The sequence below is a fragment of the Phoxinus phoxinus genome, assembly GCF_949152265.1.
Source record: "Phoxinus phoxinus genome assembly, chromosome: 12".
NCBI lineage: Eukaryota > Metazoa > Chordata > Actinopteri > Cypriniformes > Leuciscidae > Phoxinus > Phoxinus phoxinus.
In genome coordinates this window covers 8,521,306-8,531,780 of record NC_136887.1, presented here as the reverse complement: position 1 = coordinate 8,531,780, position 10,475 = coordinate 8,521,306, and the positions used below count along the sequence as shown (strand labels likewise).

The 10,475-nt window shown below is 35.7% G+C and overlaps 1 long non-coding RNA gene across 1 annotated transcript; it reads right to left on the bottom strand.

Moving 5' to 3' along the window:
- Positions 1-328: 328 nt before the first annotated feature.
- On the bottom strand, positions 329-4,311 carry LOC307008447. The gene is made up of 6 exons (XR_013799821.1): positions 4,228-4,311; positions 4,056-4,069; positions 2,611-2,897; positions 1,237-1,318; positions 1,013-1,143; positions 329-851 (listed from the first exon to the last, which is right to left on the bottom strand). It is a non-coding gene; the product is annotated as an uncharacterized lncRNA (long non-coding RNA).
- Positions 4,312-10,475: the final 6,164 nt, after the last annotated feature.

Sequence of the window (10,475 nt, the reverse complement as noted above, 5' to 3'; positions counted from 1 at the left end):
TGATGAAGAGCTGACGTCACCGTTACCTCACACTCGCCTTTGTTCTCATTTAAAGACACAACTTTCATCAAGCTCACCAACTTCAGAGAAAATGACAGAAAATGTACATAAAAGAAGACAACTGACAAGTGAGGAAATTAAGGACATTTTTTTTAATTCTGATGAGGAGATTTTTGACAGCGAGGCAGAGAGTGACAGCGATGAAGATCTTCCCCCAAACCTTGAAGCTCTTGACAACATTGTAGATGAAGAGACGACACCAGTCCCAAATGAGGAAGAGGTAAACTCATTGTTATGGCAGGCAACCAACCTTTTTATTCCTCCTGGCCCAGGCAATTTTGACAACCAGCTCTGTGGTGTGCAAAATCCACCAGAATCACCCAGTGAGGTCAATTGTTTTAAAATGTTCCTCACAGAAGATGTCATGGGAGAAATTGTGGAGGAAACAAACCGCTATGCCTCTGACTTGCAAGAAAGGGAAATTAAAGGAAAGCTGGTTAAATGGGTTCCAACAAATATCCCTGAAATGTACACATTTTTAGTGTCAGTTCTCTTAATGGGGGTGATAAAAAAACCATCACTTCGTGATTACTGGAGCACAGACCCCATGCTCTTGACCCCATTTTTTGGGTCTTTGTTCTCACAGGATCGCTTCCTTCTGCTCCTCCGCTGTCTTCACTTCGCAAACAATGCGACAGCAGTTTCCAACGACCCGCTGAAAAAAATCAGAAATATATTCACTGCTCTCACCTCCTCCTTTCATCGCATTTTTGTGCCATACAGGGATCTGTGTGTGGATGAGTCTCTGATGAAGTGGAAAGGCAGGCTGGCATTTCGTCAGTTCATTCCATCTAAACGGCACAGATTTGGGGTAAAGTTTTTTGTTTTGTGTGATGTGCTAACTGGTTATGTGGAGGACATGATCATTTACACTGGATCTACCACTGACATCCAACATTACCCAGGACTTGGGATTTCTGGGTCCGTTGTGATGACACTTCTAGCACCTTACCTAAGAAAATGTCATGTTCTTTATGTGGACAACTGGTACAGTAGTCCCACACTTTTCCAGCACCTCTTGTCACTTGGCACTGGAGCTTGTGGGACTGTGCGCGCAAACAGGAAAGGGATGCCAAAGTTCACCTGTAAGATGAAAAAAGGTGAAGTGGAATTCGAAGAGAATGGGTCACAGTTGGCAGTAAAATGGCATGACAAGAGGGATGTTCATGTCCTTACCACAGTCCACCCAACTGGTATGGCAGCCACAGGGAAGCTTGATCACATCACTGGGCAACCAAGGATGAAGCCAGTCTGTGTGCTGGAGTATAACAAGAAGATGGGGGCAGTTGACAAAGCTGATATGATGATCGGTTTTCATGAATGCACCAGAAAGTCTACCAAGTGGTACAAGAAAATCTTTTTTCATGTACTTGACACTGTTTTACTCAACAGCCACATCGTCTACCGGCAAATTACTGGTGAGAATAATAAATATAAAGATAAAAAGTGATTATTAATTAATTATTTAATTAATTATTATTTTTAATTAATGTAATCTAAAGTGTTAAAGGGTTAGTTCACCCAAAAATGAAAATAATGTCATTAATGACTCACCCTCATGTCGTTCCAAGCCCGTAAGACCTCCGTTCATCTTCGGTACACAGTTTAAGATATTTTAGATTTAGTCCGAGAGCTTTCTGTCCCTCCATTGAAAATGTATGAACGGTATACTGTCCATGTCCAGAAAGGTAATAAAGACATCATCAAAGTAGTCCATGTGACATCAGTGGGTTAGTTAGAAATTTTTGAAGCATCGAAAATACATTTTTGTCCAAAAATAACAAAAACTACGACTTTATTCAGCATTGTATTCTCTTCCGGGTCTGTTGTCAATCTGCGTTCACGACTCCGCAGTGACGCTGCTGACGTAAGACGCTGCTGACGTGTTATCTCGTCCGTGTAGTATTCGGGTTCAAATAAATATGGATGGGCAAAAAAATGCAAGTCTTCCTCTGTGTCGAAATCCTTAGACATGTTTGCGAAGATTGCTTTGTTTACATCGTGCGTCTCCCTCAGACTGTAAACGAAGCTCGGGCGCACCAGATAACACGTCAGCAGCGTCTTACGCCAGCAGCGTCACTGTGGAGTCGTGAACGCAGATTGACAACAGACCCGGAAGAGAATACAATGCTGAATAAAGTCGTAGTTTTTTGTTATTTTTGGACAAGAATGTATTTTCGATGCTTCAAAAATTTCTAACTAACCCACTGATGTCACATGGACTACTGTGATGATGTTTTTATTACCTTTATGGACATGGACAGTATACCGTATATACATTTTCAATGGAGGGACAGAAAGCTCTCGGACTAAATCTAAAATATCTTAAACTGTGTTCCGAAGATGAGCGGAGGTCTTACGGGCTTAGAACGACATGAGGGTGAGTCATTAATGACATTATTTTCATTTTTGGGTGAACTAACCCTTTAACAAATTCACAATAATAGACAGACCACACTGTCACATACTATTCTATTCTCCTCACTCCCTATATGATGTGCTCTACTGTGAGTAGGAAAGGAAATCACCTCCCTACAATTCAGGACGAACCTGATGAGAGGGCTGCTGGAGGAGTACAGCACATTGCGCGGGCCAACCAAAGGCGGGCGTCCTGCCTTGGACACTCCTCTGCGCCTTACAGCCAGGCATTTCCCATCTGAAGTCCCTCAGACCACTTCCCAGGGCAGCAAGACCAGGCGGCACTGCAAGGTCTGCCTCTCCAGCACACGCAAGGGCAAGCAGAGGCGCCTCACCAAGCACATGTGTGTGCCATGCAACACTCCCTTGTGTGCTGTCCCATGTTTTGAGGAGTACCACACACTGAAGCATTATTAAGCCTGTAAAAAGTCAGAGTATATTAATTAATTTATGATGATACTATTTAAATTATTATTTATTGTAATTATATTATTAAGTATAAAGGTATGTATAATAGTTTGTTTGTAAACAAAAACATTTATCACAAGTTAGAGTATATTTATAGATTTTTGTTTGTTTGTTTATGATGATACTATTTTGATTGTTATTCATTTTAAATATATTTGTTATCTGTTTTGTAATTATATTAGTAAGTATAAATGTATTGTATTAAACAAAAACATTTAACTTACATTAAAATAGATTAAATAAAACATACATGAAATGTGTACATTTTGTGATTTCTTTTTAACAGATGTCATACGTTTGAATTCTATGAATAATGCTAAACTGATAAATGTCTCTCACTAGCAAAGCAGAGAAAATCTACATGGTATGACTTCTTTAAAGGGTTAGTTCACTTTAAAAGGAAAATTCTTTCATCATTTACTCACCCTCAAGTTGTTTCAAACCTGTATGAATTTCTTTCTTCTGCTGAACACAAAAGAAGATATTTTGAAGAATGTCAGTAACCAAACAGTCAACTGGTCCCATTGACTTCCATAGTATATATTTTTTCCTACTACGGAAGTCAATGGCTCCAGTTGACTGTTTGGTTACTGACATTCTTCAAAATATCTTCCTTTGTGTTCAGCAGAAGAAAATAATTCATACAGGTTTGAAACAACTTGAGGGTGAGTAAATGATGAAAGAATTTTCATTTTAAAGTGAACTAGCCCTTTAAATTATATTTCCAACAAACATTTGAGCAAGCTAATAAGTGAGGTGTGACCATATATATATATATAATTGTATATGGTCACACAGATTGTTTTGTATATAGGAAAACATAATTTAACAAAATCGATGTAAAGGATTTAACGTCAAATATGTGCTTTGGTATATTCATATAACTAAACCCCGACTTTACCCCCTGAATGCACGGATTACTGAACATATTTATTTGCAATGCGCAAAACAGCGCGTTGACAGACAAACAACCCGTAATGACGTGAACGACCACATTATTGAGCACTGTCCGTTTTACGTTCTTTATTCATATTTATTGCATGCTTGTAAATAATTCTAGATGCTTCAGAATACAATTAAAAACTAAAATATAGCCTAACGTTACTCACCGATTGTCACTCGGCTGTTGTGAGGGAGATGCAAAGTACCATGTGCCAGCGAAATTCAAAGCAGTGGGGGGGAACACATAAACATAACCATATCAACCATAGTCGGTACACGCTAACTAATTATTTGAGAGGTTTGGAATAAAAAATAAAGCGAAACAGTCAAACTACTCACCTGCAGACGGTTATCCATCGTGTGCGCCATTCTGACTGCGAAATGTCACGTGACAAGGTTCATGCGTCTCCATGGAAATTAGAACACGATTGATTGCAAAATAACGGTCGCAGAAAAAAACTCACGCCAGGCTAACAGTCTGACTATTTTAGAACGTACGTGCGAAAGGGTTAATGAAACTTCAGCAGTGTGTTCGCTGTAAGAGGCCGATCACATGGATGTGACTATTGTGAGTCAAAGTTATAGCGCCACCAACTGGCAGCAGGAAGTGTGTCACTTTCAAAATGCTTTGAATTCACCCTCTTATTTTTACCCGATTTGCTTCAAACTTCATCTGTATAATGTAAACACACGACAGATGTAGACCTGTGAAAGGATTATTGATATCTTTAATACTGTCGCCATGGCAACGCTTTAAACTTTTATATTCTTTTTGGATGCATTTGAGGCTCTTAACATGCTTCAAATTGCATGAAACTCAACATGCATATCACATTTATTGCCTAGTACACTTGTGCAAAGTTTCAGAAACGGGCGTGGTAAGGGGCTCAGTAGCGCCACCTTTAGTCAAAAATGGGGTATTAGTTTTACCTACAGTAACTAAACTCGGTACGTATATTCTTCTCTTCGATCCGGACAACTTTCTAATTGTCACACACACAGACAGCCCCCCCCCCCCCTTTCTGTGTGTGTTTGGAGGGGAGCAGAAAGACTCACACTGATACAAGCTCTAAAGCAGACTTCTTCTCGACAGTCAAAGCGGGGTTACGTTATTGCCCGTCGTGCACAGGAACCCGAAAGGCAACGGGGTGGCGGCTTTATATATATATATATATATATATATATATATATATATATAAATAAATATAGCTGCAAGCAGCGATGGAGGGCCCAAGCCGGTGGCAGCGCCAGCCCGGTGCCTTATATTTATTTATATATTTTTTATTTTATTTTTTTCATACTTTCCTATCATTGTTAAAAGGCAAAATATATTCTTTAAACTGATGGCAGTTAAGCTCCATCCACAAAGAAATTGAATTCAAGTCCCGGGTCATGTTTTTTTTGTTTTTTTTTTGTTTTTTCATACTTTTGGGATTTTGACGACAGGTCCCGGGTCATGTTTTTTTTTTTTTTTTTTTTTTTTTCATACTTTCCTATTATGGTTAAAAGGCAAAATATATTCTTTAAACTGATGGCAGTTAAGCTCCATCCACAAATAAATTGAGTTCAAGTCCCGGGTCATGTTTTTTTTTTTTTCATACTTTTGGGATTTTGACGACAGGTCCCGGGTCATCGTTTTTTTTTTTTGTTTTTTTTTTCATACTTTCCTATCATGGTTAAAAGGCAAAATATATTCTTTAAACTGGTGGCAGTTAAGCTCCATCCAAAAAAAATTGAGTTCAAGTCCCGGGTCATGTTTTTTTTCTTTTTTTTTTCTCATACTTTTGGGATTTTGACGACAGGTCCTGGGGTCATCGTTTTTTTTTTTTTTTTTTTTTTTTTCATACTTTGCTATCATGGTTAAAAGGCAAAAGATATTCTTTAAACTGGTGGCAGTTAAGCTCCATCCACAAAGAAATTGAGTTCAAGTCCCGGGTCATGTTTTTTTTTTTTTTTTTTTTTTTTTTTCGTCATACTTTTGGGATTTTGACGACAGGTCCCGGGTCATCGTTTTTTTTTTTTTTTTTTTTTTTCATACTTTCCTATTATGGTTAAAAGGCAAAATATATTCTTTAAATTGATGGCAGTTAAGCTCCATCCACAAAGAAATTGAGTTCAAGTCCCGGGTCATGTTTTTTTTTTTTTTTTTTTTTTTTTTCATACTTTCCTTTCATTGTTAAAAGGCAAAAGATATTATTTAAACTGATGGCAGTTAAGCTCCATCCACAAAGAAATTGAGTTCAAGTCCCGGGTCATGTTTTTTTTTTTTTTTTTTTTCATACTTTTGGGATTTTGACGACAGGTCCCGGGTCATAGTTTTTTTTTTTTGTTTTTTTTTTCATACTTTCCTATCATGGTTAAAAGGCAAAAGATATTCTTTAAACTGATGGCAGTTAAGCTCCATCCACAAAGAAATTGAGTTCAAGTCCCGGGTCATGTTTCTTTTTGTTTTTTTGTTTTTTCATACTTTTGGGATTTTGACGACAGGTCCCGGGTCATCGTTTTTTTTTTTTTTTCATACTTTCCTATCATTGTTAAAAGGCAAAAGATATTATTTAAACTGATGGCAGTTAAGCTCCATCCACAAAGAAATTGAGTACAAGTCCCGGGTCATGTTTTTTTTTGTTTTTTGTTTTTTCATACTTTTGGGATTTTGACGACAGGTCCCGGGTCATCGTTTTTTTTTTTTTTTTTCATACTTTCCTATCATGGTTAAAAGGCAAAAGATATTCTTTAAACTGATGGCAGTTAAGCTCCATCCACAAAGAAATTGAGTTCAAGTCCCGGGTCATGTTTTTTTTTTTTTTTTTTTTTTTTTTTTCGTCATACTTTTGGGATTTTGACGACAGGTCCCGGGTCATCGTTTTTTTTTTTTTTTTTTTTTTTTTCATACTTTCCTATTATGGTTAAAAGGCAAAATATATTCTTTAAATTGATGGCAGTTAAGCTCCATCCACAAAGAAATTGAGTTCAAGTCCCGGGTCATGTTTTTTTTTTTTTTTTTTTTTTTTTTCATACTTTCCTTTCATTGTTAAAAGGCAAAAGATATTATTTAAACTGATGGCAGTTAAGCTCCATCCACAAAGAAATTGAGTTCAAGTCCCGGGTCATGTTTTTTTTTTTTTTTTTTTTCATACTTTTGGGATTTTGACGACAGGTCCCGGGTCATAGTTTTTTTTTTTTGTTTTTTTTTGTCATACTTTCCTATCATGGTTAAAAGGCAAAAGATATTCTTTAAACTGATGGCAGTTAAGCTCCATCCACAAAGAAATTGAGTACAAGTCCCGGGTCATGTTTTTTTTTGTTTTTTCATACTTTTGGGATTTTGACGACAGGTCCCGGGTCATCGTTTTTTTTTTTTTTTTTCATACTTTCCTATCATTGTTAAAAGGCAAAAGATATTCTTTAAACTGATGGCAGTTAAGCTCCATCCACAAAGAAATTGAGTTCCAGTCCCGGGTCATGTTTTGTTTTTTTTCATACTTTTGTGATTTTGACGACCAGTCCCGAGTCATCGTTTTTTTTTTTTTTTTCATACTTTCCTATCATGGTTAAAAGGAAAAATATATTCTTTAAACTGATGACAGTTAAGCTCCATCCACAAAAAAATTGAGTTCAAGTCCCGGGTCATGTTTTTTTTTTTTTTTTTTTCTCATACTTTTGGGATTTTAACGACAGGTCCCGGGTCATCGTTTTTTTTTTTTTTTTCATACTTTCCTATCATGGTTAAAAGGCAAAAGATATTCTTTAAACTGATGGCAGTTAAGCTCCATCCACACAGAAATTGAGTTCAAGTCCCGGGTCTTCGTTTTTTTTTTTTTTTCATACTTTCCTATCATGGTTAAAAGGCTAAATATATTCTTTAAACTGATGGCAGTTAAGCTCCATCCACAAAAAAATTGAGTTCAAGTCCCGGGTCATGTTTTTTTTTTTACATACTTTTGGGATTTTGACGACAGGTCCCGGGTCATCGTTTTTTTTTTTTTTTTCATACTTTCCTATCATGGTTAAAAGGCAAAAGATATTCTTTAAACTGATGGCAGTTAAGCTCCATCCACAAAGAAATTGAGTTCAAGTCCCGGGTCATGTTTTTTTTTTTTTTTTTTTTCATACTTTTGGGATTTTGACGACAGGTCCCGGGTCATAGTTTTTTTTTTTTGTTTTTTTTTTTCATACTTTCCTATCATGGTTAAAAGGCAAAAGATATTCTTTAAACTGATGGCAGTTAAGCTCCATCCACAAAGAAATTGAGTTCAAGTCCCGGGTCATGTTTCTTTTTGTTTTTTTGTTTTTTCATACTTTTGGGATTTTGACGACAGGTCCCGGGTCATCGTTTTTTTTTTTTTTTTCATACTTTCCTATCATTGTTAAAAGGCAAAAGATATTATTTAAACTGATGGCAGTTAAGCTCCATCCACAAAGAAATTGAGTACAAGTCCCGGGTCATGTTTTTTTTTGTTTTTTGTTTTTTCATACTTTTGGGATTTTGACGACAGGTCCCGGGTCATCGTTTTTTTTTTTTTTTTTCATACTTTCCTATCATGGTTAAAAGGCAAAAGATATTCTTTAAACTGATGGCAGTTAAGCTCCATCCACAAAGAAATTGAGTTCAAGTCCCGGGTCATGTTTTTTTTTTTTTTTTTTTTTTTTTTTCCGTCATACTTTTGGGATTTTGACGACAGGTCCGGGGTCATCGTTTTTTTTTTTTTTTTTTTTTTTTTTCATACTTTCCTATTATGGTTAAAAGGCAAAATATATTCTTTAAATTGATGGCAGTTAAGCTCCATCCACAAAGAAATTGAGTTCAAGTCCCGGGTCATGTTTTTTTTTTTTTTTTTTTTTTTTTTCATACTTTCCTTTCATTGTTAAAAGGCAAAAGATATTATTTAAACTGATGGCAGTTAAGCTCCATCCACAAAGAAATTGAGTTCAAGTCCCGGGTCATGTTTTTTTTTTTTTTTTTTTTCATACTTTTGGGATTTTGACGACAGGTCCCGGGTCATAGTTTTTTTTTTTTTTTTTTTTTTTTTCATACTTTCCTATCATGGTTAAAAGGCAAAAGATATTCTTTAAACTGATGGCAGTTAAGCTCCATCCACAAAGAAATTGAGTACAAGTCCCGGGTCATGTTTTTTTTTGTTTTTTCATACTTTTGGGATTTTGACGACAGGTCCCGAGTCATCGTTTTTTTTTTTTTTTTCATACTTTCCTATCATGGTTAAAAGGAAAAATATATTCTTTAAACTGATGACAGTTAAGCTCCATCCACAAAAAAATTGAGTTCAAGTCCCGGGTCATGTTTTTTTTTTTTTTTTTTTCTCATACTTTTGGGATTTTAACGACAGGTCCCGGGTCATCGTTTTTTGTTTTTTTTTCATACTTTCCTATCATGGTTAAAAGGCAAAAGATATTCTTTAAACTGATGGCAGTTAAGCTCCATCCACACAGAAATTGAGTTCAAGTCCCGGGTCATCGTTTTTTTTTTTTTTTCATACTTTCCTATCATGGTTAAAAGGCAAAAGATATTCTTTAAACTGATGGCAGTTAAGCTCCATCCACAAAGAAATTGAGTTCAAGTCCCGGGTCATGTTTTTTTTGTTTTTTTTTTCATACTTTTGGGATTTTGACGACAGGTCCCGGGTCATAGTTTTTTTTTTTTGTTTTTTGTTTTCATACTTTCCTATCATGGTTAAAAGGCAAAAGATATTCTTTAAACTGATGGCAGTTAAGCTCCATCCACAAAGAAATTGAGTTCAAGTCCCGGGTCATGTTTCTTTTTGTTTTTTTGTTTTTTCATACTTTTGGGATTTTGACGACAGGTCCCGGGTCATCGTTTTTTTTTTTTTTTCATACTTTCCTATCATTGTTAAAAGGCAAAAGATATTATTTAAACTGATGGCAGTTAAGCTCCATCCACAAAGAAATTGAGTACAAGTCCCGGGTCATGTTTTTTTTTGTTTTTTGTTTTTTCATACTTTTGGGATTTTGACGACAGGTCCCGGGTCATCGTTTTTTTTTTTTTTTTTCATACTTTCCTATCATGGTTAAAAGGCAAAAGATATTCTTTAAACTGATGGCAGTTAAGCTCCATCCACAAAGAAATTGAGTTCAAGTCCCGGGTCATGTTTTTTTTTTTTTTTTTTTTTTTTTTTTCGTCATACTTTTGGGATTTTGACGACAGGTCCCGGGTCATCGTTTTTTTTTTTTTTTTTTTTTTTTTCATACTTTCCTATTATGGTTAAAAGGCAAAATATATTCTTTAAATTGATGGCAGTTAAGCTCCATCCACAAAGAAATTGAGTTCAAGTCCCGGGTCATGTTTTTTTTTTTTTTTTTTTTTTTTTTCATACTTTCCTTTCATTGTTAAAAGGCAAAAGATATTATTTAAACTGATGGCAGTTAAGCTCCATCCACAAAGAAATTGAGTTCAAGTCCCGGGTCATGTTTTTTTTTTTTTTTTTTTTCATACTTTTGGGATTTTGACGACAGGTCCCGGGTCATAGTTTTTTGTTTTTGTTTTTTTTTGTCATACTTTCCTATCATGGTTAAAAGGCAAAAGATATTCTTTAAACTGATGGCAGTTAAGC